A 7,433-nucleotide genomic window follows, 5' to 3' on the forward strand; every position below is an offset into this window, starting at 1 on the left:
GCTGACTCCCTTTTTATTGCTAGGTGACCCAAAGCACCGCGTATCGCTTTATATATTTCTTGGCTCAAAACTTTAGCACGAAGCAGAAAGTTTTTCCGTGAGCCTTCAATTCACAGCGCAAACTTATATTTTTTTTTATTGTCGACTTTGTGTCGCCAACTTTCAGCTGATGAAAACAACCGTGTGAGTAGCGGGAATATTCTAACTGTACGGCACAAAGCATCTGAGTAGCTTAGTTGCGGGGAGTGCCAGCCCGGCTTGGCGATCTCACTCATGCACGGGCCAAGGTTATTACTTTTAAGATCGCATGCAGAAAAAGAAAACAGTAGGAGAAAAAGCAGTGCGGAACGAGGCGCAGTCGCTGCGCTTCTCGAGTTCCATGAGATTAAGTTACCTTCATCGAAGAGCAAGCGCGATTGGGCGGAGCCGCTGCGCTTTAGCAGACGACGCGGCGAAGGCACCACCTACAGTTGTCACTGCGCTTGGCGTGCCCCAGCCGCCCGGGAGAGACGCTCCGCGGAGCGTTGGCTGCACGGTGCGGTGCTCAAGGTGGAAGTGGATGCCTCTGAACATCCAAAGGTGAGACAGCTCTCGAATGAAGACCAACATGCTGCACATGCAAATGGCAATGTACGTTAACAAGGACGCGTAAAAATCGGTGATCAGCTTTTTGTGAATTAAATGTGTCTTTTCCTAGATGTTATCAAGGCTCTTTACTGTCCTTTTGACTTATCAATTTGTGTAAATGTATTCATGTAGCATTTCTAAACTAAACCCCCCCAAAAACATGCAGTTCAATGATGGTTCCACGAAAAAATGTGATTTCTCTCAAATTATCAGCTGAAAAATAGCACCCAATTTTTACCCTCTAATTTGAAAAAATATAAACACAAAAACAAACCGCTGTAGTTATGCAATTTGTGTTAGAATGCTTTGGCTTCCTGTGCGACACAATTTGTTACAAACCGCACCTCTCACCACCAGACAGGCATAGATAAGACTCTGGCTAAGAACATGGCACGGTTGTAACCAAGTTGATCATTGCGCATCATAGCAACAATAAGGCCGTCGTCATCACCATGACCAAAAAATAATGATCCACCGATCAAGACAACAAGTGTGTGTGTGTGTACCTTTCATCACATTTACCACCAATCATAACAAGAAACGAGTTCATACATTTGTTCATATTTTTGTGTTATGTGCTAGACAGCTTCACTGGTAACCTGCCTTCACAAAATGGAATGGCTCGAAATTTTTATCACAATTTTACGCACCAATTCAGTCATACACACAACATATTGTAAACAGTGGTAGTTTAGCACAATAGCAATAATACGCCATCAAACGAGCAAGGCCTTATCTATAAGAAAGCAACATTGTGCTTATAAAGCCCCTGTTGCTGTGGTTCGTGTTTGTTGCACTCAGCATGTATACGCACTGCGCATAAGCACCACGGCTGACACAGGTTGCCAGTTCCCTTAGTCACAGTATGGCAAAGCCGCCTCTCAGCACTCACTCCTTGCCTATTATAAAAAGCATAGAATAAAGTGGGGTAGCCTAATAATATAGATTGTAATATCAAGCAAGAATTACTGGTGCATGTAAAGAAACAGAAGACTGTACAGCAATCGAATGGCTCCTTTGCACAGTATGAAGGCCTGCTCACCAGGCTTGCCACAACAAAACCCGGTTTTTTGCAACATTGAAACACATTTTAAAAATGCAAATCCTGTTGAAACTGCAAGAAGTGTGCTAGGTTCTATCACTATAATTTACCGGTCCTTCCATTCCACTAGGATATGATAGCAACGTTCTGGCCAGTTGTCTGTGTTTCTAACTTAGAATTATTATGTTTAAGCTGTGCTATTAACGTAGATCAGAACTTTCAATGGCAAACTTTCCTGTAAGGGCATATTGGGAAACACCCAATGGCTCTATTGATGAATAAACGGCTTTTACAGGGCTCTAAAATTGCCAAAGCTCTGAACGAGTGTGAATATTGGTTGTTGAATCCTTCATCTGAGGCAAGCTTTGAGATTGGGCTAGTTGCTAATCCATCTTCAACAAAAAGTGTAGGAGTGGACAACAGACAAAGAAAGGAACAAAGCAAACCGTTCCCTTCTTTGCTATTGTACACTGCTGCACTGTTTGTTGACGATGAACCTTCGTTGAGGTTTCTAGTCTCACTGATATAAGTCGTATAAAAGTTCATGCGTTGGAATTTTGTAGATAACCCTGGTAACTTTTATTGCTCCAAGAGGTCTTTAACATGTGTGAGCTGTCATGTTACCTAGTTTTTTGGCATCTGGGAAATTCTCACACAATTAGTGTAAAAAAATCTTGCAAGTGACTCGCTTATTCCCTGCACCATGGGATGCCCACATACTTTTGCTGTTCCCGTTTGTCCTCCCAAAGAATCAAAGTGCTCCTTAGACAAATAGTTTCCAGGAGGTTACCCACAAAATGCGTGAACTGTGACACATCCTACATTAGTGGAACGAAAAGTTCAAACAAACAAAACACCATAAAAAGTGCCTTGAGAAAGGCAAGACATGCTCAAACACTGGTGGATAATTATTCATTACTAACCAAGCGATTAATTTGGACACCACTGCTCTAATCGCAATGAAGAAAATCTTTATACATCTGATCTCAAATGTGGTATGTGTGCAACTTACTTTAGCTGTACATGTGTTGACCTACCCAGGATATACACCAGCACCCACTGGCACCTAGGCCATAAATAATCACCCTCTTCGCATTCTTTATTGTGAACAAGGGGCCTATAGTGGTTCTGAAACGTTAATTTTAATTGTTGCCTTTTCAAAAGGTACCTCACATACATGAACCCATTTCGTCGACAGGTTTTCATTCGTCCACTGAAACAGATCGAGATAGCAGTGACTGTGGGCTTTCATTTATTCAAGGGTAACAAAAGTTACCTAACAACGTCATAGTGAGTTGGTTGTCACTGAGAAGATGCGACACTGGCGGTTTTCTGAATTTGGTATCACCACATACTGATGTTTCAGTCAAACATTTCTTTTCCCATGCCTTGAAAACACTGTCTTACTCTATTAGTGGCCTTCGGTGAGAAAGGCTAGGATGCTTGTGTCACTACCACTGCCATTGTTGATGAACCATTCCACGGACATTGGAATGGTTTATCAAAATTGTCTCTAACATACGAGCCAGCTCATGTGACGGCACATGCAAGCCATGTATTCTCAAATGCCTCTACTAAAAATGGCACCACGTTGCCTCACTCCGCTAAATCTAAATACTGAAAAGCATCCTCACTGTCCACATCTTAAAGAAAGGGCATTTCAAGGCCTTGTTTTCCACTGTGTATAATGGCCACATGCAAGATCACTAAAAGGTGTGCACGTTTTCACGTGCTTAACGTGCATTGTCACCTTCATTTCGGTATTTTCCCTGTATCTCAACATCGTGTGAACGCCTTGTCAATAACAAGTCAGGTATTTCAGATGAACGCATATACACGGGAGAAAATTGCTAGGAGCACTTACAACTAAGTTTTAAAATTCGTTAGAATGCGGTGCGGACGGTACGCATCTACATACCGCTTTAATCGGGTCTGTTGGCAGTGCAGGTTTACCGTGCAGCAATACGGATATGCCATACCGTCGTGGTCGGCATGTCAGTATTTAACCCGCAAGACCTCTACCGCATCACTTTACCGCAAGCAATGAGCAACTAGCGCGGCTAAAAAGTTCTTAAAAAAGCTGCGTGCCGACCACGACGGTACGGCATTTCCCTCAGCGGCGCGCACCAGTATGTCAGCGTAAACTTACCTCGGCGTTCAAGATTCGAACACACGGCAGGCGTTTCAGCGTAGCCGTCAGCTTGCGGTTCAGCAAGCGCGTTTTCTTGATCTGGCGCTCCGCATCGGCGTCTTCAGAGCTGGAGCAACGTGGCAGCACTTTGAAGACGTATACACCACGGGGGCCACATCGTGCTGCAGTTGCAGAACTAACTTCTAAAATGTAAAGAAAATACAACCTTCAGTGACTGATGCCAAGCATCTCACAATTTCAGAATACGTACCCCTATATCTTGAGGGTCCGCGTTGGCACTGCAAACGTCGTTACCACCAACGTACAAAACGACAGTCTACGCGCTGAAAGTGCATCGCAGAGACGGCCTCAGCCATTCGCACAGCGTCAAAACCACCAAAACTAAATGTGCAGGTCTCGACGGATGTTTTCAAGTGAAGGCGACTCCTGCACACGCAAAGAAGGCATAACTCAAAGCCGGCGACTGCGGTGAGGTACAGGTTAGGGTACCGAGTATACATAGGCAAGTAAGGCTGGGACAAGGCCGAGGAATCGTCGGATCTTTCCCTAGCTACAACGCGACATTTGTTGTCGTGGGCCCGCTACAGGGAGCGACCGCAGCGCCGCCATTCGGTAGAGCCTGAAACGCTCGTTTTAGGCCTTTTTCTCCCTGAAGAGGCCACTGCCTAGGACTGGAGAAAGAACGCCCCTAGCTCCACTTGTCCCTAGCTTGATCGGCAGCCATAGGCCATGTGCGCTTCACGCCGGTTGTCAACCCACGCCAAGGTAAGTTTTTTGCATTCGCTGTCCTGTGGTGTTTTCTACGCGCGCGGAGCAAATGAGTTGAAACGGGCCAGCCTTCTGCCTGGTGTGCTGTGTTTGTGTGCCGTTCGCCTTCGAACTCTACCTTTGTGTGTGTGTGGGGGGGGGGGGGGCACTTGCTGAAGCCTTGACTATTTGAAGGGGTGTCTAGCGTTACGTCTAGCGTAACGGTACGAGCCGTTGCAGTTCGTCTGGACGTAAGAATAAAAGTCTCTTAAAAGTTAGTCCAGCGTGGCAATACAAATACAGCCCGTTAGACCTACCGACCCGATGGCCTCAGTGGCGCAGCGGCTCGCGTGTCGTGCTCGGAACTGCAGGACGTTGGTTCGAACCTCGCTGCTGTGCTTCTTTTTTTTTTTTTTCTTTTTTTTTTGTCTCAGGTGTGCTGAAGTCTGTTGCCAGAGAAGCCGACGCGGCTCTTGGGTTACGTACGCCTCCACCTGCCCCGAAGGGGCAGGCTGCGCGGGCTAAACAGCGCGTGGCCGCGACCGCGCCAGTAGCGCGTGACCGTGACCCTGCCCACCGGCCATGAGCGTAGCGAAATGGCCGCACTCGCGCAGCGAGGGCGAAGCCACGATTAGGTTGCCGCGCCCGAAGGGCGCAGAGGGCCTTCACTGAGCACAGGAAATAATGTACTCACGTTTGTGGAAAGCCACATGACTAGATCCTAGATTTCCCTGCTCTTCAACAGGAAAAATCTAGTGGACTTTGGTCTGGACGTAACGATAGCGGTGACTACAGCGTTACCTATACGGCTGTATTGTATTGCCCTCGCTTGGACTAACTTTTAAGACTCGTTATTCTTACGTCCAGACGTACTGCCAACGGCTCGTACCGTTACGTCTGGACGTAAAATAACGAGTCTTAAAAGTTACGTCCAGCGTGGCAATACAAATACAGCCCGTTAGACCTACCGAACGATTGGCCTCAGTGGCGCAGCGGCTAGCGTGTCGAGGGGGGCCGGGCCCCACCCTTCCCCTGGCTACGGGCCTGGCTTAGCTCGAGCTCGTTAGTCGAGGTGGAAGTGCATTCAACAATTCATTTTTACGTGACGCTACGGCCTCAGTCCGAATAATGATTTGGTGCAATTATGTTACTGTTACTGCAGCTTCTGATCGGTGCAGCTATTTTGCTGAGGGAGGCTCAATGTAATAGAGTTACTGTTTTGTACTACATGTCCGTGTCGTTCTCTGCCATTTGATATGTCATGATACACTTCACGTGTAGATGGTCGACGCTACCATCTGTCCAATACATTACATGGTCTCAGTGCAACTGTCTAGCGCTAATGTACCATTTTTATTACGTACCTCACTTCGCTGCAAGTGTGCTTCTTCACAGCCTTGTGCTTGGTCGCAGCACGGGGCACAGGCACAACAATTGCAGCACGTTTGGTAATGCAGTCCTACCATCATTTTGTATAGCAAGACAACACATAGGACAGTGCACATTGGAAACTTTGTGCAAAGGTTAGGTATTCCCTGGACTTGGGCGTGCTGACAAATGTCCCATGTCTGGTTTGCGTAGAATGCTAAAATAATTTGCTGCATCAGCCATCAAAGCAGAAATTAAGCTGAAATGGCCGCTTCTCTGCATTACAAGCTCTGTGGAGTGGTGCTGTAAATTCTGCATTGCCAGATATTGTTGCGTTATAATCTGACTACCTGCAAAATTTTGACTGGCACAAGCACCCAGTTGCTGTATTTCTGGTTAGACCAGCTGCACTATTATTACAGCTGTAGTTCCCTTGATTTGTCCTAGCAAAGACGCCACCTGGTTCAAACAGCCCACGTACAACTGTGAATAACATGCCACATACACACTTTAATCGCTATGGTTTACCTTTAGATGCAACAGATTTCAAAGAACACTGACTGCAACGGTTGATATCACTTCCTTTAGAAACTGCTCAAAGCACATATCATTCTGATGTAAGCAGCTTGGCACAGTTGTAAGAAAGCGGGCAGTTACTATTACAATTGCGTGTTCCATACTTCCTTCTTTGAGGGCTCCTGAACCCTTTTCCAAGTAATCATTGAATGACCTCAGTATTGGGCCTCACGAATCGATTGCCGCAAAAATTTCTTGAATTCGTCAGAATGAATAGAGGTACAGGGATTTGTCACACGCTTTCAGTGCTTCCCCTCTTCTCTCGCTGCTTGAAGGTACGGGAGGGATGGCATAGAGGAAAGAATTCACGTCATGGAGCTTGAGATGCATGATGAACACGATGTTCTCTGTTCTCATATTCCTGTGCGATGAGTGTGGCTATATAGGCACAGGGCAGCGTGTGCAGCACCTTGGCGGCAAGAAACGCATCTTATCAAATGCCGTCTTTATTTATGTGGGATATTGGCCTGCCATGTGTTGTTCAATGTCAAAACAGCAGGTGCCGACAGCTGCAAAGAGATGAGCACAGCCCCTGTTAAAAGAGGGTGCCTGTGAAAATGGCAACTTCACGCTCTACTTCTAACCTCTTGTTGCGCATGACTGCAAGGCTTGGCTGAGCTTTCGTCATTGGTGTCTGCTTTCCACAGGATGTGTTTCTGAGCAAAGAAACAACTGCTTGCAGCGCAAACTCAACACAAGGACAAAAGAAGACGCGGTGCTTGTTCGTGCCTTTTGTTTTTGTGTCAAGTTCACACTGCAACCAGTTGTTTCTAATCATCTACCAACTTTCCAACTCTCGTTGACTATGTTTACACCAAGACTACATTTTTCACCAAGCCTGACGGGGGTTCATGCCTCTTATAACAACTTTTTCATGAGCAGAGTATCCTTTAAAGCTTCATGCAACATTAAAAAAAATCA

General features: G+C 46.1%; 1 long non-coding RNA gene across 1 annotated transcript; it reads right to left on the reverse strand.

The window, feature by feature from the left end:
- Positions 1–520: 520 nt before the first annotated feature.
- Positions 521–4,291, reverse strand: LOC125758817 (uncharacterized). Its single transcript, XR_007416445.1, has 3 exons — positions 4,068–4,291; positions 3,819–4,003; positions 521–610 (listed from the first exon to the last, which is right to left on the reverse strand). It is a non-coding gene; the product is annotated as an uncharacterized LOC125758817 (long non-coding RNA).
- Positions 4,292–7,433: the final 3,142 nt, after the last annotated feature.

Source organism: Rhipicephalus sanguineus, chromosome 6 (assembly GCF_013339695.2).
Source record: "Rhipicephalus sanguineus isolate Rsan-2018 chromosome 6, BIME_Rsan_1.4, whole genome shotgun sequence".
NCBI lineage: Eukaryota > Metazoa > Arthropoda > Arachnida > Ixodida > Ixodidae > Rhipicephalus > Rhipicephalus sanguineus.